The sequence below is a fragment of the Heterodontus francisci genome, chromosome 2, assembly GCF_036365525.1.
Source record: "Heterodontus francisci isolate sHetFra1 chromosome 2, sHetFra1.hap1, whole genome shotgun sequence".
Taxonomy (NCBI): Eukaryota; Metazoa; Chordata; class Chondrichthyes; order Heterodontiformes; family Heterodontidae; genus Heterodontus; species Heterodontus francisci.
Window position 1 is genome coordinate 18,855,529 of NC_090372.1, and position 26,417 is coordinate 18,881,945.

Below are 26,417 nucleotides of genomic sequence, written 5' to 3' on the forward strand. Positions count from 1 at the left end.
TGATAGGAGTGCCATCTATGGCATGCTGAACTTTAGGGAATCCAGCAAGGTGATAAAACTGGATGGCCCCATCATGCTGCTGCTGCCTTGCTGTAATGCAACATGGATGAAAGCTCTTTGGACTCTTTCTTTGGTCAGTTCATTGATCTTCATTCGTATACAGGTAGGATCTGCATCCCAGTCCTTTGCTATTGGGTGGTGTTGCCTCAGGGATTTACTGAGGCTGAAATATGCTATAAAATGGCAAGTCAGAGAAAATATTCTCTAGCTAATCCAAACCAAACTTTCTCAGGTACTTTCTTTTTGGGATATTGCTTTGGTGCTGTAGTTGATGAATCCTGACCGGAGGGTCTTAAGATGACCCTAAAGATCTTGTGTTGATTAAATGGATCTGAAGGGGTTCTCCTTCCCTGTTTGTTTCCCTCTGTAGTCATTAAATTGTAGGTGGAGGTCTCCTCTGGAGATCTTCCCTCCATGGCCTCCAACCTCATATTCCCACAAGTCTGAACAGCCCGCTCTACCTCTTCCAGAGCTCCATGACTCTATGACTCTATGACTCTAATCTCACCGCCAACAATAAGGCGATGAACTCATGGAATTTTTTTGTTGCAAAGATCGGGACCATCCAATCAGCTGCCTCTGCTGCTCCCCTTTCTTCCCCGAGCTCATTGGACCTAACTTCCTTCAATTTTCCCCTTGCCTTAACCCTGAATTCATATCTTTTAGTGGTTTCATACCCTTATGTCAACTGTGGCTCAGTTGGCAGCCCTCTCACCTCTGAGTCATGAAGTTCTGAGTTCAAGTTCCCTCTCTAGAACTTAAGTACAAAAATCAATGCTGACGCTCCAGTGCTGCATTGTCAGAGGTACTGTCTTTCAGATGAGATGTTAAACTGAGGCCCTGTCTGCCCTCTCAGGTGGTTATAAAAGATCCTTTGGCACTCTTTTGAAGAAGAGCCAGGGAGTTACCCCTGGTGTCCTGGCCAATATTTATTCCTCAATCAACATTTCAAAAACAGATTATCTGGTCATTATTACATTGCTGTTTGTGGGAGTTTGCTGTGTGTAAATTGGTTGCTGCACTTCCAACATTGCAACAGTTCAAAAGTAGTTCATTGGCTGTAAAGCACTTTGAGATGTCTGATGGTCGTGAAAAGCGCTATATAAATTAAAGTCTTTCTTTTCTTCCAACACCCCTCATGCCCTCTCCGCGCGCATCTTGTCAATCAGACCCACCTCTTGCTCTCTAGACCTATTTCCACTAAACTGCTGACCACTCAACTTCCCTTCCTGGCTGCTATGTTAGTTGACATTTTAACTGGTTCCCCCCCCTCCTTAGGTTCTGTTCCATATTCCTTCAAATCTGCCATCATCACCCCTCTCCTCAAATAACCAAGCCTTGACTCCTCTGTCCTTGTGAACTACCAGCCCATCTCAAATTTCCCTTTCCTCTCCAAAATCTTGAATGTGTTGTCGCCTCCCAAATCTTTGCCCATCTTTTTCAGAACTCCAGTTAGAATCCCTATAATCAGGTTTCTGTCCTCATCGTAGTACTGAAACTTCACTTTCCAAAGTCACAAATGACATCTTGGTTGCCTGTAGCAAAGGTAAACTATCTCTCCTCATCCTCCTCGACCTGTTGGCCTCCTTTGACATGCTTGACCATGAAATTCTACTCCAATCCCCCTCCACTGTTGTCTGGCTGGGTGGGACTGCACTCCCTGATTTAATTCAAATCTATCCTGCCGTAGTCATAGAATCACATGCACTGTCTTCTCTTTCTACTCCTGCATTGTTACCAGTGGTGTTTTCCCAAGGATCTATCCTTGGCCTCTTCATTTTTCACATCTACATGCTGCCTCTCAGCGACATTGTCCAAAATCATGTTGTTAGTTTCCAGATGTATGTTGACGATAGCCAGCTCTACCTCTCCTCCAACTCTCTTGACCCCCATCTCCATCTCTAAATTGTCTGACTGCTTGCCCAACATCCTGAATTGGATGAGCAGAAATTTCCTGCAATTAAATAGTGGGAAGACAGAAGCCATTAGTGGGCTGAATTTTACCGAGGGCTTCAGGCCCCCAAGGTCAGAGCGAAAAGCAGATCCCAAGCCCGCACCTGTCGGCAGTGGGACTGGCTCAGCGATTTTACCGTGGGCAGCCTCCTAGATGGCCGCCTGTGGGCCCACCGTCCAATTAAGAATGGCAGGTGGGGTCCTGGTGCTGCTAACCCAATCAGAGGGCCAACAGCTCTGAAGCTTCAACAGCACCACCGGGACAGGTAGTGGCTCATGAGGCAGGCAGGAGACCTGGGGGCACCTGGTAAGTAAATAAAAAATTCTGGGGGCTGAGGGTTACAGGGAAAACCCTGTTGGGGTCACAGGGGCTGCCTTTCCTTCCCGCAGCCCCCTCTTTGGGCCATGGAGCCTCTGGCTCTGATGGCGCCCATGGGGTTGTCGCAGGGAGACTGCCTCCATTAAGCTGATGGTGCCCCCACATGGCGGGTGGGGTATGGTAGCTCCGCCATTGGCAAAATGCTGATGGCTCCATAAAATGGCCCTCGACAGGCCCTTTAAGTATGCCAATATGCTGCCCACTGCCTTGAAACAGCAGCCAATCTGCATCGTAGCCACTGCTGGGAAAATTTCCCGGCGGCAGGACTGCATCAGGATCCAGATTCAATGTGGATCCCCGCTAACTTACTGGCAGCCTCCCTCCCCTCCCCTGCCCCCAGCTTCCACACTCGCCACTTGGTCGCAGGTAAAAGTCTGGCCGTTGTTTTTGGTCCCTGTCACAAACACTGTTCCCTGATTACCAACTCCATCCCTCCCACTGGCAACTGTCTGAGGCGAAATCAGACTGTTCACAACCTCACTATATTTGACTCTGAAGAAAGCTTCCTACCACACATCCATACCCTCACTAAGACTGCCTATTTCCACCCCTGTAATGTCACGTTTGACCTGCTTATCTGCTGCTGAAACACTCGTCCATGTTTTTGGTCCCTCTAGACTTGACTATTCCAATGTGCTCCTGGCCGGTCTCCCACATTTCTACCTTCCACATACTTGGGATCTTTCAAAAATCTCTGCTGCCCCGTGTCCTAACTCACATCAAGTCCCTCTCACCCATCTCCCCTGTGCTCACTGACTTACATTGGCTCCCAGTCAAGCATTGCCTCTATTTAAAAATTCTCATCCTTGTTTTCAAATTGCTTCGTGGCCTCATCCCTCCTTATCTCATTAATCTCCTTCACCCTACAACCCTCCGAGATATCTGTGTTCCACAAATTCTGGCCTATTGAGCATTCCTGATTTTAATCACTCTACCATTGATAGCCATACCTTCAGCTGCCTAGACCCTGAGCCCTGGAATTGCCTCCATATATCTCTCCACCTCTCCTCTCTTTCTTTAAGACATTCCTTAAACCCTACCTCTTTCACCAAGCTTTTAGTCATTTGGCCTAATATCTCCTTAGGCAGCCTCTATATCCAATTTTGTTCCATGACCTTTCTGTGAAGTGCTTTGGGACGTTTTGTTACATTAAAGGTGCTATATAAATGGAAGTTATTGTTGTTGAAAATCCCCTGATATGTCAGGAAAAAAGCCTTTAAGCCATGAATTGAGCTTGTGAGCACTTAATTTATTCTATTGAAATTCAAGACAGACTTTGATAAGTAAATGTGGTAAGATTTGATTGAGGGATGGAGAGACATGTGGAATATGAAAGTGAAGATTGTATAGCGCAGCCTGCCGGTGTGAAGTGGGCACAGGAAACAATCCCTGTGTTTGAGGATGAAGGCCCAAGTGTCAGAGGAAACAGGTCCTTGGGCCTGATCTAACTATTCTGGGCAAACTGCCAGTACTTGTCATGGCAGGCAGCTTGCTCAACTGAACATGCAATTTAAGTCATAGCTAAGACCCAGAAGAGGGGATGGGCGGGGAAAGGAGAGCAGAAGGGGGCCAGCAGCAGTTGTCCTAAGTACTGTGGAACCAAAAGAGGGGAAAAAAAAGTTTTACTTGCTTCCATGATAATTTCTGCTGGCTAGTCTGCATCCACGTCCCTGAAGCCTGATTTCTTATACAGTCCTTAAAACGGGGGCTAGGGCCCTCATTAGTATTAGAAAGTGGCCCAATGCGACCACCTGAAAAATTGGCCGAACCCAATTGTGGGCAGGACATTGCACCCCAAAATTGATTCTTGTATTATGCCTGTAAAACAGGCACAATGAGGACATATTTCCAGCCCATGATATTTTCTAGTGATTGGTCTGGCCAGATGAACCGCAATGGTCTTTTCCGGCACTATACATTTCAATTGATGGGTTGGGCACTATTATTGAGCAGATGTAGCTTGCCCTTTGGGCATTGAGCTGTATGTTCCTGCAACACCTTTCTCGAAAGCTATGGTGGGGGCATACAATGTAAAATTCTGCTTCTATTTATCATGGTAAGGATGATAGTTCTGCCAGCTGTTACAATCTCAGACGTAGCTGTCCCACATACAGGGACGTATTTTAAATAAGCTATTATCTCTGTTAAAATAACAGACAAAGAAATTTGTAGATACAATCAGCTTCCCATTATCTCCCTTAGCAGTCCGTTCAATACATCCACCACTCTCTGTTTATAGAAAGTTTATATTTAAGTCTATAAATGATTTACTGAATACATCCGATTTCACTTTCATGCTCCCCTCCCTCACTCCCACAACATAATTGAGGTTATAATGCTCAATCTCTGCAGAGGAATGTCTTCAGACCCTACAAAGAACTCACTACTGCTCCATGTTTTCGCATCTTTGTTCAGCTTGTGATTCAATTCTTCTGTAGATCATTTTAGTAGCCCTCACTTTTCATCTTCATCCTTTTGATGGGATTGATGGATTCTGGATTCCGACCCCCCCCGCCCCCCACCCCCCCCCCCCCACCCCCTCACACACCTTCCCCCACTTCCCCACAGGAAGATGCTTCATACATTCCAAGAAACTTCAATAAAGACAATAAATTATGTAGGGTCTGAACATAGGCCTGTCTGGAATGGCTTAATTATGTTGCTATTACAGCAAAGGAACTTTTTGGTTGAAATTTACTGTGACATATTTTCGTCATGAATACATTCACGTATTCATATGAAATTCCTCTGCTATTTTAATAAATAGCAAGAACCCATTTATTTTAAATTTTTTAATTAAAGGAAAAGTAATGATAAATTTCTTATAAATCTATAAGCACGCTCAGATATTGAAAGGCCTCCAGCACTGCACTGGAGAACCTAGGAACTCCCTCTCTTCCCTGTTGCTCCATTTGTGAAGCCAGCGGCTTCCTTTCCACTGAGTGCAATTCTCCTTTAAGACAGACAGACTGCCTTTAAGAGGAGCAGGCTGGCTGCACGATGTGCTCTCAGTGCATGCTGCTCAGGCCCTGCTGGGCACTCAGGCAGCCAGCAGCGCCAGCCCCACCCCCCACCCCGGGCTAACACTACAATCGGTAAATGAGGAGGCAGCACTGTTTGCGTGTGCAGATCTTTGATTTTCCCTGCAAGTACTTAGAATAGCTATGGATGCCCGTTTGCAACGGTCTCCAATACGCACTATAACTGGAGCGTGTGCCATTTCAATCCCTATCATAAGAACATTTCGTTTTAAACAGCAAAGCTTGCTGGGAAATTTGGCAGAAGGCAAGTGTGCAGCAGAATTTCACATTAAAATGTTAAACATTCATCTGCTTTTGTCATTAACCTTGATTTAGGGTGTATAAAAACGTCAACAAGAATCTTTTTGAAATCACATCCTGTCATACAACACAGTACCAGCTCTGAGCGCAAATTCCAGTAACAAATATACTGCAAGATTTTGGAGTGTCGTACTATGGGTATACTGTACTACAGTTTGAATATATTCTTAGACTGGATGAAAGATTAATTATAGTTAGCTTTAAACAGCTAACATTAACAAATATGTCACTGAGGCATCACCTGTTTCTGTGATATCCAGGTTGTTTGCTTGTCAAAATCTCCTGAGGCCATATTCGTGCAGACAGTGAGAAACATTTTGGCTATGATGGAATCCCCTCAGGTAAGCTTCACCCAGATAATATCACAGTTACTACATAACCTGTTTGGGTTATTTTCAAACACATCACAGCAGAACCAACAAAGACGATGCGTGATAATACCAGTAACAACTCCCTACAAATTAACCGCTGAAAACTCTGCCTTTGCACGAATCGCCCACACACCACATTACTCTGTGGGTTTTCATGCATGAAGCTCACCCGTTTAATTTGACATGCATTTTTTGAAAAAAGTTCTTTTCAATACTGGCTCTTCTGAACAAAGGAGAGATGAGGGAAGAGTCTGAGCATAAGAAGATGGAAAAATTCCAGAATAAATTGCATTGATATGAAACCTCACTTCTCAGTGAATAATGCATATTTCCCTTTTTAGGGAACTCAGCAAAAGCAAGTTAGACTTTAAAAAAAGGAATAAAAACAGAAACTGCTGGAAAACCTCAGCAGGCCAGGCAGCACCTGTAAAAAGAGAGAAACGAAGTTAATGTTTCTGGTCGAAAGGTCATCGACCTGAGACAGTGGACAGGATATTCCTTCCGGGAGCGGGAAACAGATGCGGGGGAAGCAGTCCCAGCTCCCGATTTTCACAGGAGCGGTTTGTTAATTGGCTAGAAGGCGGGTTGGGCAGCCAATTAGTGGCTGTGGGGGTGGGAACGGAGGCAGGACTGAAAGAGAGCGGGCCCAATTTAAACCCACCATGGCAGCCATTGCTGTGGCTGCCATTTCATGAAACAATTGCTGTGGTACTGTTACTGATAGAGCAGGAAAGGCAGAGGGCTAAAACTCGGGGCAGGGTTGCCCTGTGGATGCCGACTTTGAGGTCCTCCTGGAGGTAGTGAGAGAGAAGAAGGAGGTCCTCTTCCGGGAGGGCAGCAGAAGAAGGCCACCCTCGCAGAACAAGCAGGCCTGGATTGAGTTGGTGGAGACAGAGAGAGTGTAGTCTGCAGGAACTGAGTCCAGTGCAGGAAGAGGTTCAATTGATTTATTTGCTCTGGCAAGGTGAGTGCAATGTCAAACCCTCAGGACAGGCCTCTGGGTATTCAACCTCCAGCAGATGCTCCAGCTGAGGAGCCTGAGGGCACATGCTGCTCCTGAATGTGGGCCGAGTGTGTGTCCAGGGTACTTTCTTAGCCTTCAGCAAGGCTCAGAGTCATAGCACTTCTGAGGGCCTGCCAGTACTGATACATGCAGCTTTGTTAGTATAAGAGCCATTGGCACTGACCATAGTGGCCAACAATGCCTTATCTCTCTCTTTATTGTCTTGGCGGAAGAAATTGGCATAAATTGTCCGCAAGACGGCCCAGAGAGGAGGAAGGGTTCCCTTCCTACACATCATCACTGGAAGAGGGAGCCATGGAGATCACCAGTGTCGCTGACTACGAGCAAGTCAGGGAAGGCAAGATGGGCATTCCTGGTGGAGAGGGTGACTAGAAATTGCAATGCATTCATTAAGGGGGTGCATTGAGCTCCAAACTGTCCAAAAGCATGACCAAGACTGCATTGGGAAGCCTCAGGACTGCAGAGGATTCTGCTCTCCAAGCCTGGTTCTAATGATCTCTTGTTTCTCCCACAGGTGCTGATGTTGAGGCACAAAGACTGATCCCTGCACCATCACTGGGCCAATTGCTGCCAGAGCAGAGCTCAGAAGAAGCACCACCACACCTTACAAGCGCACCCTCCACCAGCACAGATACAGATTTGGTGGGTCCTTGTGTGTGCATAGATAGGGTGGCACTGGATAATGAGCATGTCACTGGTGTACAGGGGGAGGTGACAGAGGCAGAGGCTGCTGTGGGCAGTCCCCCTTAGAGATTGGAGGACAGCCACAGTCTTGTTCAGCTGGGAACATATGCAGGGCCTCGGGAATCACAGGAAGAGAGGCTGTACCTGGATCGGCAGCAACAGATGTGATTCCACATGTTGGAGTTCACTGAGGCAGTGCACGGTCATGGGCTGAGAATGGAGGAGTCCATCCAGCCCATGTGTGCCACCAAGTTTCAGTGCTTTGAGCTCATGAGCTCCTTATTGAAAAAGTGGCCAATCTCATGGAGCAGCACATGGAATGCATGTAGGAACTGTGAACTGATGTTGACAGAATGCATGCAGCATGAACTGTTCAGTGGCGCTGATAGCGTAGGGAAGTCTGGAGGGGATGCCCGTTGCGCCTCAGTTGGTGGTCTCCTCCAGCCATCCGGAGCATCTGCCAAAAGCTGAGGCAGTCACCGAGGAGGATGAGGGTGCCACCCCTCACAGGATGCCAAAATCATCAGAAGCCTCCTTGGCCCCTCTGACCAGGGGACATCTGTGCAGCAGGGCCCTGTGATGGAAGCTGCCCCTGCAAAATGACGCCTGCGCAGCAACCTCTGGAGGTGCCCCCAATGGCACCTCCATGACAAAGAGGACTGCCATGTGCGTCTCAGCCCCAAGCTGAGACAAGTGAGCAGGCTGCCTCCACCTTAGCTGATACCACAATTGGGAACACAGGTGTAGAAGTGGCTGAGAGCCGAGGCGCTGACACTGGGATGTCTCTCACAAGTAGCTGTGCAGTTTTTGTCTTTTTGAGTACAGTGCAAATATTGCCACTGAAGCTGGATGTGTGAGCCTCCTTTTGTTTATGGCAGTACAGAAAAAGAGGGATAAAGTTGTGAAGGGGCGCAAGGGTCTGTGAACGGTGATAATAAAACCTCTGGGCAGATGTGCATCCTTCATTGGCAGTAAGAATTGAGCTTTTTCAGGCTGCATCTTCAATGGAGCACAGGCAGCTCAAAGTGAGTTCCATACCATGCCATTCCTATTGGGTTCAAAGATCTCAGCTGAAATGAGCCTGAATCAGATGATACCTGACATTAATGACATCCTGACGAGACCCTCAGGCCTCCCCTGCTGGGCCAGGCCACCTCCCTGTGCAGCTGGGGCAGCACTGTTTTCACCATCTCCCTCCTCCTCCTCTTCCTCCTGCTCCTCCACCTCCTGCTCCTCCTCTTCCTCTGATGAGCTGTGTCCATCCAGTGCTTCACCTTCTTCAAGTTCCACACCTCTCTGGAGGCCATATTATGGAGAGTGCAGTAGACCACCACCATACACGAGATCCTTGCAGGAGTGTACAGCAGGGTGCCACCCGGCCACTTGAAGCACCGGAACCACATCTTCAGAAACCCAATGGCCTGCTCAATAGCTGTCCTAGTGAACAAATAGCTTTGGTTGTATTGCCCCTGTGCCCCTGCATTGGGTTCTCGTAGAGCAGTGAGCAGCCATCTCTTCAAGCGACATCCCTTCTCCCTTAGAATCCATCCATGGACTTTGGGGAGTGGTTGGAAGAGTTGTGGCAGCCTGGACTGGTGGAGGATGAAGGAGTCATGGCAGCTGCCAGGAAAGCAAGTGTCGACATGCAAGATGCTCTTGTTGTGGTTGTAGACCAGCTGAATGTTGAGGGCGTGGAAGCCTTTCCTGTTGATGAATCTCAATGAGCACTCAGTTGGTACCTTGATGGCCACATGGATGCAATCAAGGATGCCCTGTGCCTGGGGGAATTCAGCAATGGAGGCTAGACCCGCTGCCCTCTGTGCCTGTGAGGCCCCATCTCTCTGAAATTGTATATACTGCCCGGCTTTTGCAAATAAAGCATCAGTGACATGCAAGATTCAGTGATGTATGATGTTTATGAGATGCCACCAAGGGCTGCAGCTGATCCTTGGAAGCAGTCAGAGGCGAAGAAGTTCAAGGCTACAGTGACTTTGATGACCACGGGCAGGGTATGGTGAGCAAGGTTTTTTTTATTCATTCATGGGATGTGGGCATCACTGGCTAGGACAACATTTATTGTCCATTCCTAATTGCTCTTGAGAAGGTGCGAGGTCTTCTGTGATGACGGCACAAAACTCTGACCATCTGCCTGGGGAGTTGCAATCTCCTGCGGCACTGGTTCTCAGTCATCTCGAGGGAGTTTCAACTTCAGCAGTAGATCCTATGCTGAAGGTATGGCCTTAGTTGTCTTCCTGCCTCCTCTGCCCTCCTGATGTCCAGGGCTCTGCCCTTCCTGCAGAGGATGTTGCTCCTCATCGCCATAGGACACAAAATCTAAGAGTCATGCTCCCATTTCCAGCTGCAGCTTTCCTTGTGCTTAGGTGGCCTCCAAATACTGTTTGGAAGTCTTGCCCCCTCCTCTTTTGCCCCTGTAATGCCAGCAGGGTGACAACCCCCGAGCACTTCCTGACAACTCTCCCCCTCCAACTTGCGCTGACCACCTGTATGCAAATGGCTGAGTCCCTCTCTGAGCTGTTCTCCCTTTCATGGGACCCAACCAATTCCTGGGGCATCCATGATTGACTCTCCATTGTGTATCCACCTCATGCACCTAGTCTGTCCCAGACTCAGTGTGCAACCTGTGTGCTACCGCCAAAATCAGAACATGGCCCACAACAAGCTCTCTATGAGCTCTTTAACTACCTTAATTGCCATTACTAAAGGCCTGGGTGGATTCTCGGGGCCACGCTCCCCACTGCCCTGGTTAAACTCGCTGGTGCTGGGAATATTGACGGGAAACCGGCGTGCCATCCAGTGCCGGTATTTTCATCCCTCTCCCCCCAGCCTCCAGTCCCGTGAAAAATCCAGCCTGTTTCTCTCTCCACAAAGGCTATCTGACCTACTGAGTATTTCCAGCACTTTGTGTTTTTATTTCAGATTTCCAGCATCCGCAGGATTGTGCTTTTTTAAAAAAATATGTGATTTAGTTAATTTGTGGTTATTGTCCGTCCCCAAATATTACAGAAGGGACCCTCCATGTTCCCACAAAACACTCATTAAGGAAATATAGCTTTTCTTCATGGTGTTTTTTTCCAGTACTTTAAAGGCCTTATTTTAAAATTCTCCCCAATATTCCAACAGTAATGGTGCAATATGGGTAACAGCACTTATTGATCTCATGAAGTACCCACCATGAGAATAGCCTCCATTGAATCAAACTGACTAGAGAAGCTCCTGTGACCACCTGTCTGATGTTACTGCTTCACCCTGTGCCTGCTCAGATGACCATATAAATGCACATAACAACGTTAATATATTTCTCTGTAAATGCTGTTAAGCACAAACATACAAACAATGACGGACAGGCGTCTAACGTAGATCTGGCCTTATACAACTTAAATTGTGACACCTGGTCCTCCCTAATCAACTTAATTGGAGTAATCTGTCAGCTGGAACACAATCTATTCCCTTCGCTATCTTCTGAACCTCAATCAGATTACCCCTAAGTCTATGCTTCTCCAAATTGTACAGTCCCAACTCTTTTGGCCTATCTTGATAACCAAGATGCTTTATAGTGGGAATTAGCCTAGAGGCCCCCCATGCCCACTTTCCAAATCTTCAATACCATCCACCATATGAGGAGACCAAAACTGGACGCAATGGCCTGAATTTTACTGTGGGCTTGAGACCCCGACACATTGGGCTGTAAAGTGGGTCCTGAGCCCTCAGTTGCCAACAGCAGGACCGCCCTGGCTATTTTACCACAGGAAGCCTCCTAACTGACCGCCTGTGGCCCACTGTCCAATTAAGGATGGCAGACAGGCTCCTGATGCTGCCGCGAAATCAGAGACCTCAAGCCTCCAGCAGGTGAGTTTAAAAAAAATGAACAATTCACAGAACTGACTGTCGAAGGGAAAACCCCTGCAGGGTGATTGTTGGGGCTTCGGGGGATGCCTTCCCTTCCCGCGACTCCCTCTTTGTGCCTTAAAGCCTCATGCTCCAATTCTCCCACAGGCTGCCACAGGGAGGCTACGTCCGCTCAGCTGACATCCTCCCCATGTGGCGGGGCATTGCCCCACCATCAGCAAAATGCCAACAGTCCCGTAACATGGCCCTTAACAGGGCCTTTAATTATGCTAATTGGCTACCCTTCTCCTTTGAACAGGCAGTCACTCGCAATCCAGTCCCACCGCTGGGAAAATACCAGGGCAGCGGGACCGCATTGGGGAGTTGGCCTGACACGGCTCCCTGCTATTTTACCAACCCATCTCCCACCCACTGGCCTCCCAGCCCAGCTCCTGTGAGCAGGTAAAATTCTCCCCAATATTCCAAGTGAGACCTGACCAAAGTTTCTACACCAACATATCAATGTGAAAACAAATGTATGATATTTCTCTTTTGTAAAGTTTTTAAAAGAATTAAAATGCCAAACGTATTTATACTTGGATATTTATCATTGTTAATTTTTCCTTTTCAACTTGTAATCTGTTTGGCTTCTGTAAAAATTGTATTAAAGAGAATGAGAATGCAATAACTCCTAGCAACTTCATAGAATATATTCAAAACCTAATGGATAAGAATATCACCTCAGGCTTTAGAGGACAATTTCCCAGTCATGCCTCATTGGAGATTTTCAGTCAGATTAGTGTCTTCTAACCACTGCAGGTTGAGCTGTTCATTCTCTGTCCACTTCTTTAAATGGAGACATCACTAAAAGAAACAGGATAAGCAGGAACCTGTCACCCATTGGAGATTCCTGCCTGCTGCACCTCCATTGCAACATATGTCTATCCAAAGCAGAACCCAATCCTGCCGGGAATGTGGCCTGGAGCATTTAGATATGCCCTTTGGTAACTGACCAATGGGAAACTGACAAATTCAAAATCCCACCTGGCAGAGTCATCCTACTTATACCCAATGCCAAAATTATAGCCCTTTCCCCGCCTGCTGGGATAGGCGCCTCAGTCACACAGTAAATGCTTATGTGCCTATGAACAATATGCTCATGTTCCTGACCCACAGGTTTTGGAATGGAAATGGAGTGCATCCATGAGACAATTGGAAGTTCTGCTCTGCTGAAGATCTGCTCCAAGAGGCCAGGGCAGGAATTACAGGGCTAAACACTTCTACTAAACACTCACTGACAGCGTTCTGAATGACGTTTTCTTTCAATTTATACAGAGTTCAACTAATTTTTTTGAAGTCATGCCAGACTTTTAGTAACTGAGGTTGTGAGGTGTCATAAGTATTGCTTTAAGAGTTCTTCAAGATCAGCTTGATGTTCATTAGTCTCTCCACAGCATCTCAAAATAAATGCATGTTCAACTGAGGCAATGCATGAATTCCATCCACATTAAATATCGTACAGAAGAACTGAGGAAATAGTGTAAAGGGCCAAAGATTTCCTCAATAACCTGCAGTCTTGTGTCCCAATGCTGACTCTTAGCATAATTGGAGATATGGCCATAGAACCATAAGTCAGTGCTCATTTGATAGCTCTGCCTTAGTGTGGTACTGAGCCACACAGACCAGGAAAGTCTCAGATTTTATTTCCATTTTCTGCTGAACTAGATGATCTGGAACAGCAGTGGTTGTGTTACAACTGCTTTTTGTTGCCATTGGATTAGGGAGAGGAAAGTCAGCCAGTTTCTCACTCAACCCAATGCATGTGTGTGGACGTCAGGCAAGGACAAGTTCAGACTTGACTCTGCTACCCTCATGGTTGAATAATCATCTACCAACATCCACTGTGAAAAATTACCATTTGTACAAGGTACCGGAAGGCACTTGTGAACCATAAGCCAAGAAACTTCAGCACCCACAAGAGAGCAGGGAGAAAATTAAAGAAAGTATATAAACCACAAAGCATTCTTTTAATTATGATGTTCTGAGAATAAACAACATAAATTATACCTTTGTTACATTGCTAGTGTAATGGATCAAACAAAGATAAGAATTTGCATTTTTCCTGACCTCAAAAAGTTTTTTTCTAAAAAAACAGGTGTGCACCTTGGTTGCTTGTGTTTGATACTTGACTCATGAAAGGTGTGATTTGCCATTTACTCTTAAGGGTATTTTTCCTTACCTCACCTATGAGTGTTTGTTTATGTTTTCTTGCCTTTAAGCATGACATCTTGTCTAAGAATCCAGTGGTTGACATTTTTGCTGATCTGCAGGTAGGAACGTCTTCGACTCACACTACACAGTTGGATTGCGAAACTATGTAAATAACTAAATGTTATTTTGTGAAAGCCAAGCTGGTCCAGAGTAATAAACACCATTAAAAAAATTTTTTTTACATACTTATTGTAACAAATTCACTCATTTTTGTTTAATATTTTTGTCATTTTCACCTAATTTTCTCACTTCCCCCCTTTAAATTACTTCTAGTTGTGTCTTATACCTTCTTACAATCTGTCAGATGAAGAGTTATAATTCTCTGCAGCACCTCCACAGTTGATGTCAATGGACTTCCATGGTTGTCTGACAGGAAACAAACCTCTATAGGCTAGGATCAATGGTGTTTGTTCTCCCACCTCCTTGTTTACTTCCATGTTAACTGCTGGAACATTCCATAGCCATGTGGGATCTGTCCAGTGCTGGCTTTAAGCAAACAAACCTTAGTCGAATGGCAGAACAGTGGACTAGTACTCCAGACGCCTGGACTAATAAATCAGAGATGTGAGTTCATCTGGCAATTAAAAAAAACTGGTGTATCAATGAAAGTGACCGTGAAAGCATCGGATTGTACTAAACGCCCAATTGGTTCACTAATGTATTTTAGGAAATTAAACCTACTGTTTGACCTATATGTCACTTCAGTCCTACACCAATGTGGTTCATTCTTAACTGCATTCTGAAGTGGCCTAGCATGCTATACAGTTGCTAGGGACAGGAATAAATACCAGCAACACCCCTATCCTGCGAATCAATTTTAAGAAAAACTGTCAGTCAAATTGAGACTTAGTCTTATATTCCTCTGGCTACCACAGTGCTTTACTGTGGCAGCTGTTGGATTGTTCAATAAAATCATTGACCTCAAAACTCTGATGGTATGGTGGAGCATTAAACCCCATCAATATATCTGGAGCAGGAGCTTGGAACTTAGGGAGGATATGCTGACTTTATGCCTCATTGAAGCTCCATACTAAATTCCACTAGAAGTGAGGGTTGGTTGTAAAATGTGCCTGCCTCAGCTAGGCTGCAGCCCTGCCAATGATGGGTTTAGACGAGGATGGCTCCACAGGCTAAATGTTTTGTATTTATTAATTCTTGGAATGTGGGCATCACTGGTTAGTCTGGCATTTATTGCCCATCCCCCTAGTTTCCCTTGAGAAGATGGTAGTGGGCCTTCTTCTTGAAGTGGTGCAGTCCGTGTCATGAAGTTGTTTCCACAATGCTGTTAAGGTAAGTAGTTCCAGGATTCTAAACCAGCGACAATGAAGGAACAGCAATATGCATCCAAGACAGGATGGTGTGTGACTTGGAGGGAAATTTGGAGGTGATGGATTTCTCATCCACCTGCTGCCCTTGTCCTTCTAGGTGGTAGAGATCTCAGGTTTGGGAAGTGCTTCCAAAGAAGCCTTGGCAAGATTCTGCAGTGCATCCTGTGCTAGGAACATCTTTGCTTAGGACATTATGGGCTTCTGGACTGGAGATTAACAGTGCCACCATAGATGCTTTAAACAAAACAGTTTCACAGGGCAGGCTTCAAACCCTGACAGGAACTATTCAGTATATATTAGCACTAATGTTTAGCTTTTCTGAGCCTTTGCCCAGCACCAGTGAACTGCAAATATTGGCCGCAGATGCCACTGTCTCTTCAGAGAGTGGCATTGAACTTTTGCTTAACTCCATCCAAAGCCTACGCATGAGCTTCAGACATGCACCTCTTGCAACTGCAAGAGAAAGGTAGCTAGAAGCTGGTTCACCTGGAACAGTTGCCCTCTAAGGCTCCAGTCAGCTACCATTCAACCTGATCTCACTCAGGTAGCACCTCATTGTTGTAAGATGAATAGTAGATTAGGAGGTCAAACAGGTTAGATGGCACAAAGTGTAGACATGCCATATAGTTGTGGATAGGATGATTGTAATTGTTGGTACTTTTTGGAGAATGTTGTTCTGTTTAGTAAAAATGGCTTGTGCACATAGAGTTCTGAGTTCATTTTTGCATATGTTTGTTCCTCTTTGGGGATTCGGATGATGACTGTGGCAATGTAGACCTTATAAATAATGAAAGAACTTGCAGAAGTTTTTGACAGAGAGCAAATGTATGCGGATGTTGGGGAGAACAGGCAAGTGCATCAGCCTTGATTTAATAATTGACCTTAATTTGTGAATCAACCTTTATTTATTGAAATTATTGGGCTATCAGATATTTCCTCCTTTCTCTGGTTACTAGCTATCCAGTCCCTGTCCTCTCCTTTTTGCTATCACTCTTCAGTTGTGGGCTGGGAGGTGCTTCCGTTTCCTCTTCATCATCATTTCGTTCAGACTCAGGGAACAGCAAGAGTGTCTTCAATATGCAGACTGCAGAAAGCTACAATGGTTCTTGAGCTCCTCCTTCACTGTATTGAAGTGATCCATGAGATCTGTCCAGGAAACCAAAACAGATCTTGAGAATTCCTATGGTCTGCATTATCTGTTGTCCCTCTCTTTCTGCAGAAGCATTATCACAGACATATGCCATAATTGCATGGGATAGCAACAATTGCTAACCAACCTTTAAGATGCATAGCTCTGATTCATGAGCTCACATGATGAAATCATCATGACAAATTCCTGAATATCTGGAATTGGCATGTAGGAAAATATAATAGGTATTACGCACTAGCTAAACATTAATAGAATGAAAACTTTTCCTTTTCATACAATTGAGGGGATTGTCATACAGGACAAGTGTGGTATGAGTTCTTCAATTGCTGCTTGCGTCTGATGGAAACCTGCCAATCTGTAGAAATGGAGAGCTTTCTCTTTCTTTCCTGCTTTCATTGGGAAAAATATGAACTGTGTAGACCTCCTGAATAATTATTAGTAACTAGTAATCTTCTTAATACATTGATCAGCAACGGCCCGACTAATGTAGCAAAGGTCACTTGATTCTGCCTGGTAGAATTCAGTCTGAAAGAAATTCAAGGCTGTTGCTTTGGCTACTACATATAGTGCTGTTCACTCAGTGGAAGTTGACTTCAAATCTTCAGCCAGTAGTTAACATATTTCCCCAATAACTTACAGAAGGAAGTATAGCCTTATGGGGCACTTACAGTCTAAGAGATATTCTTGGTCTGTAGACCCAGTTAGATGATATGTGTATGCAGTGAAGAGAAACTTCCTGTGATGCTGCACTTTCCTCATTCTCCTCCGTTCATAGCATAATGGAGTTATTGCACAATCCTAGGCAATTTCAGGTGGTTCACTTCTATGTGGACCTCAAATCATAGCTGAATGTTCTTTCTGTTTAGAAATGAACAGCTATGTTTTCTGAAACCACACACCCAGTGTGGAGTCTTGTTTGATGGGCATCTGAGGTTGGAAATCAGATGTTGGGGTCAATCTCTGAAATGCGAACATTTTATTTCTCATTCAGAGACATTCCTGATTGTCCTTCCCTCCAAAATTAACATGAAATCTCCACTTCTGGATGACTGCGCTGGGGTGGACTTTCTCATTTGTATCTATCTTGTGATACTGTGAACAATTCTACAATATTATCTTATTACGACCAAGTGAGAAAGAGGTCTAGAGTTACCTTTCAGCCTTTACCTGATCTTACTATAACAGGGTTTTGTTTTTAACCCGCCTTGGTGAATCCTTGTTCACCGCTTTCCAATTATAAGACAAAGAAACAAGCACAAACAGGCTTTTTTAAGTTTCAAGAAGAAAGGTGAAATTTTATTAAACTTAAACTCTAATTCGGCTGATGCTTACGGATACACTCTGTGCTCATGCTAGCATGCATACGCGATACACACATGCAAATAGAGACAGAAAAGTGCAGAAGAAAAATAAAATGGAAAGGTTTGCGACAATATATGAAGAGTTGTTGTAACAATTCTTTGAGCTCACTGCAGAGTCATAGAGTCATAATCATAGAATCATAGAGTTATATAGCACAGAAACAGACCATTCGGCCCATCGTGTCTGTGCCGGCCATCAAGCACCTAACTATTCTAATCCCATTTTTCAGCACTTGGCCCATAGCCTTGTATGCTATGGCGTTTCAAGTGCTCATCTAAATACTTCTTAAATGTTGTGAGGGTTCCTGCCTCTACCACCTCTTCAGGCTGTGCGTTCCAGATTCCAACCACCCTCTGGGTGAAAAAATGTTTTCTTTAAATCCCCTCTAAACCTCCTGCACCTTACCTTAAATCTATATCCCCTGGTTATTGACCCCTCTGCTAAGGGAAAAAATTTCTTCCTATCTAACCTATCAACTCTCATAATTTTGTATACCTCAATCATATCTCCCCTCAGCCTTCTCTGCTCTAAGGAAAACAACCCTAGCCTTTTCAGTCTCTCTTCACAGCTGAAATGCTCCAGCCCAGGCAACATCCTGGTGAATCCCCTCTGCACCCTCTCCAGTGCAATCACATCCTTCCTATAGTGTGATGCCCAGAACTGTACACGGTACTCCAGCTGTGGCCTAACTAGCGTTTTATACAGCTCCATCATAACCTCCCTTCTCTTATATTCTATGCCTCAGCTAATAAAGGCAAGTGTCCCATATGTTTTCCTAACCATCTTTTCTACCTGAGCTGCTGCCTTCAGTGATCTATGGACAAGTACACCAAGGTCCCTCTGATCCTCTGTACTTCCTAGGGTCCTACCATCCATTGTATATTCCCTTGCCTTGTTAGTCCGCCCAAAATGCATCACCTTACACTTCTCAGGATTAAATTCCATTTGCCACAGCTCCGCCCATTTTACGAGCCCATCTAAATTGTCCTGTAATCTGAGGCTTTCCTCCTCACTATTTACGACACCACCAATTTTCATGTCATCTACGAACTTACTGATCATACCTCCTATATTCACGCCTAAATCATTAACATACACTACAAACAGCAAGCGTCCCCGCACCGATCCCTGCGGTACACCACAAGTCACAGGCTTCCACTCGCAAGAACAACCCTCGACCATTACCCTCTGCCTCCTGCCACTAATCCAATATTGGATCCAATTTGCCAAATTGTCCTAGATCCTATGGGCTCCTACCTTCTTAATCAATCTCCCACGAGGGACCTTATCAAAAGCCTTACTGAAGTCCATATAGACTACATCAACTGCTTTACCCTCATCTACACATTTCGTCACCGCCTCAAAAAATTCAATCAAGTTAATCAGACACAATCTCCCCCTGACAAAGCCATGCTGACTATCCCTGATTAATCCCTGCCTCTCCAAGTGGAGATTAATCCTGTCCCTCAGAATTTTTTCCAATATTTTCCCTACCACTGATGTTAGATTCACCGGCCTGTAATTACCTGGTTTATCCCTGCTACCCTTCTTAAATAATGGTACCACATTTGCTGTGCTCCAGTCTTCTGGTACCTCTCCTGTGGCCAGAGAGCATTTGAAAATTTGTGTCAGAGGCCCTGCAATCTCCTCCCTTGCCTCACATAACAGCCAGGGATACATCTCATTTGGGCCTGGGGATTTATCCACTTTTAAGCCTGCTAAAACAGCTAATACTTCCTCCCTTTCAATGCTAATATGTTCAAGTATATCACAATCCCCTTCCCTGATCTTTACACCTACATCGTCATTCTCCATAGTGAACACAGATGAAAAGTAATCATTTAAAACCTCACCTATGTCCTCCGGCTCCACACACAGATTGCCACTTTGGTCCCTAATGGGCCCTACTCTTTCTCTGGTTATCCTCTTGCCCTTAATATACTTATAAAATACCTTAGGATTTTCCTTTATCTTACCTGCCAGTGTTTTTTCATGTCCCCTCTTCACTCTCCTAATTACTTTTTAAAGAACCCCCTACACTTTCTATACTCCTCTAATGCCTCCACTATTTTCAGCACTCTGAATCTGCCATAAGCCTCCTTTTTTTTAACTGATCCAATCCTCTATATCCCTTGACATCCAGGGTTCCCTGGACTTGTTGGTCCTACCCTTCACCTTAATGGGTACATGTTGGCTCTGATCTCTCACTATTTCCTCTTTGAATGACTCCCACTGATCTGATGTCGACTTTCCTACAAGTAGCTGCTCCCAGTCCACTTTGGCCAGATCCTGTTTTATCATCTTAAAATCGGCCTTCCCCCCAATTCAGTTCTTTATTTTCAGTCCATATTTGTCCTTTTCCATAACTACCTTAAATATTACAGAATTATGGTCACTATTCCTGAAATGTTCCCCCACTGACACCTCTACCACTTGTACGGCTTCATTCCTCAGGATTAGGTCCAGTATTGCCCCTTCTCTTGTAAGACTTTCTACGTACCGGCTCAAAATGCTCTCCTGTATGTATTTTAAGAATTCCGCCCCCTTTAAGCCTTTTGCACTAAGACTATCCCAGTTGATATTGGGGAAGTTGAAATCCCCTACTATTATTTTTACACCTCCCTGAGATTTGTCTACATATCTGCTCCTCTTCCTGCTACTGCTGGCTGGTAGTCAGTGTAGCGTGATGGGAAGTGGAGGTCTTGCTGTTCCCCAGTGCACTCCTTTCGCCTCCAAACCTTCCTATTCTCTTTTGACCTCCTTACTGGCTCTCCTGACTCTGTTATTACTTTAGTCAATTAATTCATCTTCTGCATTCCTTAGCTTGCGTTAGGTTGTGATTTGCTGTACATTTGAACTTTTTCCTGGCCTGATTGCTATCCTGCTCTGGTTTCCATTTGTTTTGCTCAACCAAGCTCTTCAAAAAAACTATTCAAAGTTGGGAATTCAGTTGGAGCTGTAAAACACTCTTGACTTTCTTTAATTATTTTCCTTCAGCAACTAATCCAAAGTAGGTATGAAATGCAACTTGGCAGCTTTATGTGTTTTTGGCAAGGAACTGTGACGCCAACTGTATATTATAGACAATTTTTGGCCCTTTTTGGCATTGATTTGTTCACAAGGTGAATAATCAGAAATCAGATAGTTCTGGGATCAGAATTTTCCCTAGATATAATGGGGGATGGGGGGGTGGGGGGGGGGGGGGGTGGGAAATTCTCACCAGAGTTCTCCCAATCGTCCATCGCAACCTCGAGGAAAAATCCAAGGGAACCCTGGAAAATGGGGTCTACTCTATTTCTCTCAGAATTCTGCTATCCTTCTGCCCAAGCTACAGTAAAGAATTGGGACAACCCCCATGGAGATTCACCCCCATTACTCTGCCATCCAATAGCTTCCTGGTTCTGGGATACAATTGGACGAGTGAAAGGACAGGTTTCACTTAATTGCCCTTGGGATCTGATTGCCATAAATTCTGAATGTAATTGGTTGAAAGGACGGTAGTCTCTGGCTCTGCAGTCTGATTGGTTGAAGGGAGTTCGGGTGCAAATGGAAATTTTTGTTTTCATTTTCCATGATTTTATAAAATCACTCGGGTTAAAATCAAAGTTTCAAAATAGAAGGCAACAGTCAGTCTGTGGAAAAGTGACAACAGACTTGTATTGAGAGGCAACTTGTAATAAATTATGAGCTTTGAACTGCTATTGTATGAAATTTGACAGAGAGAACTGCTATCAGTTGTTAGAAACGAAGAGCCCAAGAACTTCCTTTCGCATCTTTTTCACCTAGTGTTAAAATCTGAAGTTTTTATTCATTCTCGATATGTAGATGTCTCTGGCAAGGCCAGCATTTATTACCCATCCTTAGTTGTTCTTGAGAAGGTGGTGGTGTGCCTGCTTCTTGAACTGCTGTAGTCCCTGTGGCGAAGATACTCCCACAACATTGTTAGTAGTGAGTTCCAAGATTTTGACCCAGCGACGGTGAAGCAAATATAAATCCAAGTCTGGATGGTGTGTGACTTGGAGGGGAATCTGGAGATGATAGAAAAAAAACATTTGTTTCACAAAGCATAGCCATTCTTGGGATCATGAGCTCCTTGTTAGTCTTGCTGCTATTCTTGTAGGAATTGTTTCTACATAACATATTACATAAGTCTGTGTTTTCAGGAGCTTATTAATAAAACAAGAAAGAGCTCCCTGTAGTTCTTTTCAAAGAGTTCATATATTGTGCATTTGATCATTTGCTTAACAGTATACCTGTTTTTTCACTTCTGTTAAAAAAAAGTACCAAGTTAATTTAGCCTGCCATGCAGAGAACATGTTATTTTCTGCTTTCAGTGGTGACAATTGCATGTATTGGCATTCAATATATTCCCCAGTAACTGGTTTACCATAATTAAGTCTAAATTGTTAAACATGGGTAAGGTAAGTCCTTCACAATGATGGATAAAGACAGAAGTTTCGGTTCATAAGAGACTTGGTCTGCTTATGGAAGCTGTAGTCTAGTCTGGAATATGACAGAAACTGCTGGGGAAAAGCCCAAAAGTAACATAGAGAGAGGCAAAACTTTGAATAATATATATTGGGTAGATTTTCAATTCATCCCCAGTTCTAAAATTGAAGCTGTGAATCAGCTGCCCAAGATAGAAATGGCCTGATTTCTTTTCCATTAATTTGCATGGAAATTAAAATTGGGCAGTTTCTATAACTGGTGCCAGATTTTATTTTAGAAGTTTAATTCAGTAGTTTAGGGTTAATATAACAGTACAAAACAGTAAATTTATGTTGCACTTTTCATGACGTCCCGAAGCATTTTACAGCGAATGGAGAATTTTTGAAGTGTAGTCACTGTTGAAATGTGATCAGCCAATCAATGTCTCATCCAAAAGATAGTTCTGCTGACAATGCAGTCAGTAATACACTGTTGCCATGGATCATGATCCCAGGGTAAGCTGCAAGGACAGCAGCCGAGGAATGATATAGTGAGGCACACGCTTCTACAGAAGTTGTATTTGAGTGAACTCTTCTTTTTCTTTGGCCTCCTTGTCTCGAGAGACAACGGGTAGGTGCCTGGAGGTGGTCAGTGGTTTGTGAAGCAGCGCCTGGAGTGGCTATAAAGGCCAATTCTAGAGTGACAGACTCTTCCACAGGTGCTGCAGATAAAATTGGTTGTCGGAGCTGTTACCCAGTTGGCTCTCCCTTTGCGCTTCTGTCTTTTTTCCTGCCAACTGCTAAGTCTCTTCAACTCGCCACACTTTGGCTCCACCTTTATGGCTGCCCACCCGCTCTGGCGATCACTGGCAACTGACTCCCACGACTTGTGATCAATGTCACAGGACTTCATGTCGCGTTTGCAGACGTCTTTAAAGCGGAGACATGGACGGCCGTTGGGTCTGATACCAGTGACGAGCTTGCTGTACAATGTGTCCTTGGGGATCCTGCCATCTTCCATGCGGCTCACATGGCCAAGCCATCTCAAGCGCCGCTGGCTCAGTAGGGTGTATATTCTGGGGATGTTGGCTGCCTCGAGGACTTCCGTGTTGGAGATACGGTCCTGCCACCTGATGCCAAGGATTCTACGGAGGCAGTGAAGATGGAATGAATTGAGACATCGTTCTTGGCTGACATACATTGTCCAGGCCTCGCTGCCATAGAGCAAGGTACTGAGGACACAGGCTTGATACACTCGGACTTTCGTGTTCCATGTCAGTGCACCATTTTCCCACACTCTCTTGGCCAGTCTGGACATAGCAGTGGAAGCCTTTCCCATGCGCTTGTTGAGTTCTGCATCGAGAGACAGGTTACTGGTGATAGTTGAGCCTAGGTAGGTGAACTCTTGAACCACTTCCAGAGCGTGGTCGCCGATATTGATGGATGGAGCATTTCTGACGTCCTGTCCCATGATATTCGTTTTCTTGAGGCTGATGGTTAGGCCAAATTCATTGCAGGCAGCTGCAATCCTGTCGATGAGTCTCTGCAGACACTCTTCAGTGTGAGATGTTAATGCAGCATCAACAGCAAAGAGGAGTTCCCTGATGGGGACTTTCCGTACTTTGGTCTTTGCTCTAAGACGGGCAAGGTTGAACAACCTGTCATCTGACCTTGTGTGGAAGAAAATTCCTTCTTCTAAAGACTTGAATACATGTGAGAGCAGCAGTGAGAAGAAGATCCCAAACAGTGTAGGTGTGAGAACACAGCCCTGTTTCATGCTACGCAGGATAGGCACCGCTGTGCTGAATTGTGCCTTTCATATTGTCATGGAATGAGGTGATGATACTGAGTAGCTTTGGTGGACATCCGATCTTTGCTAGTCATCTGAAGAGACCACGTCTGCTGACGAGGTCAAAGGCTTTGGTGAGATCCATGAAAGCAACGTAGAGGGGCCTCTGTTGTTCGCAGCATTTCTCCTGTAGCTTTCGAAGGGAGAACAGCATGTCAATGGTGGATCTCTCTGCTCGAATGCCACACTGTGCCTCAGGGTAGACACGCTCAGCCAGCTTCTGGAGCCTGTTTAAAGCGACTCGAGTGAAGACTTTCCCCACTATGCTGAGCAGGGAGATTCCACGATAGTTGTTGCAGTCACCCTTGTTCTTATAGAGGGTGATGATATTGGCATTGCGCATGTCCTGTGGTACTGCTTCCTTGTCCCAGCACAGGCAAAGCAGTTCATAGAGTGCTGAAAGTATAGCAAGCTTGGCACTCTTGATTATTTCAGGGGTAATGCCGTCCTTCCCAGGGGCTTTTCCGCTGGCTAGAGAATCAATGGCATCACTGAGTTCCGATTTTGATGGCTGTTCGTCCAGCTCATCCATGACTGGCAGAGACTGGGCTGCATTGAGGGTGGTATCAGTGACAACATTTTCCCTGGAGTACAGTTCTAGGTAGTGCTCCATCCAGCGGTCCATTTGCTTGCGTTGGTCAGTGATTGTGTCCCCTGATTTAGTTTTGAGGGGGGCAATCTTCTTGATGGTTGGCCCAAAAGCTCTCTTAATGCCATCATACATTCCTCTGATGTTTCCGGTGTCGGAAGCCAGCTGAATATGACTGCATAGGTGTTGCCAGTAGTCATTTGCGCAGCGCCTGGCTGTTCTTTGTGCAGCGTGTCTGGCTGCTTTAAGTGCTACGGATGTTAACGCGCTGGGGGCTTTCTTGTAGTTCAGCAGTGCAATGTGCTTAGCGGCTATGACAGGTTCCAGCTCTTCAAAGTGAGATTGAAACCAGTCTGCATTCTGCTTCACACGTTTGCCATAGGTGGTCATTGCTGAGTCATAGATGGCGTCTCTGATGTGGGCCTACTTGTTCTCTGCATCCCCTGTAGAAGTGCTTTGAAGGGCTTTTTCAAATGAATTTAGAAACTTATGTAACAGCTGTGGATAAGAAATTCTTCTCGTGTCGATGCGCGGGCGGCCCTTCTGCTTGGAGTGATGCAGCTTCTTTGGTTTGAGTCTAACCTTGCTGCACACCAGGGAGTGGTCGGTGTCGCAGTCCGCACTGTGGAAGCTGCGTGTGATTTGAACACTGTTTAAAGAGGCTCGCCTTGTGACGATGAGGTCCAGCTGGTGCCAATGACGTAATCTTGGGTGCCTCCAAGAAACCTGGTGACAGGGTTTAGTATGAAACAACGAGTTGGTGATGCAGAGGTTATGATAGGTACACAACTCAAGCAGTCTCTGTCCATTCTCATTCATCCTTCCAATGCCATAGCGCCCAAGGCAGGAGGGCCATGAGTCATGGTCGGCCCCAACCCTGGCATTAAAGTCCCCCAGCAGGAACAGATGTTTGGTTTTGGGGATGCTACTAATGATATTATGGAGTTCCTCATAGAACTGATCTTTAGCTTCAAGTGCGGAGCAGAGTGTTGGAGCATAGATGCTGGGTAGGTGTACTGGACCAGAGGCAGTGAGTAGTCGGATAGACAGTATGCGTTCCGAGCCATTTGAGTTATTTGAGCAAACTACAGCAGTCTTAAAAGAGGAACTTTGACTCCCTAGATAGATCTTTGAATAGGGCTCTATTTTGTACATACATGAAGGAGAAAAACTTGTCAGAAGTCAAACTAGTCAAAACTGAAAATTTATCAGCCAATATTTTGTACTTTTTTAGTTCAGTTTTATTGTCACCATCAAAGCTCTGTTCACACAAATAATTTTTACAATAGCCCAAGGATCAGACTGATTTTACTACTATATAGATAAAAAAAAAAGCACAGTGCTAAAAACAGAAAATACCGGAAGCACACAACAGGCCACTAAGCATCACATCTGAGCCCAATTATGTTCTTGCCTGACATTTGCACACACGAGCCTCCAGCCGGAATAGCCATATAGCTTTGTGGGTCTGCTTGGATTCCCAAAGTGCAGGGCGCAATAGATGACACTCACGTAACATTGCAAACTCCTACAGTAAACCCCTTAAACTTTCTGAATAGAAAGGGCTTCCACTCGCTGAATATACACATTGTGTGTGACCAGACGTAAAGGATTCTGCATACCAGTGCCAGATTTGCAGGAAGTTGCCATGACGCTTTTGTCCTGAGGAAGTCTGCCCTCCCTGATCTCTTCAAGGAAAAAATCTGATTAATCACACAGGCTGTAGATGACAAAGCATACCCCCTGCTGCCATGGATCATGACCCCATGGTGAGCTGCAAGGA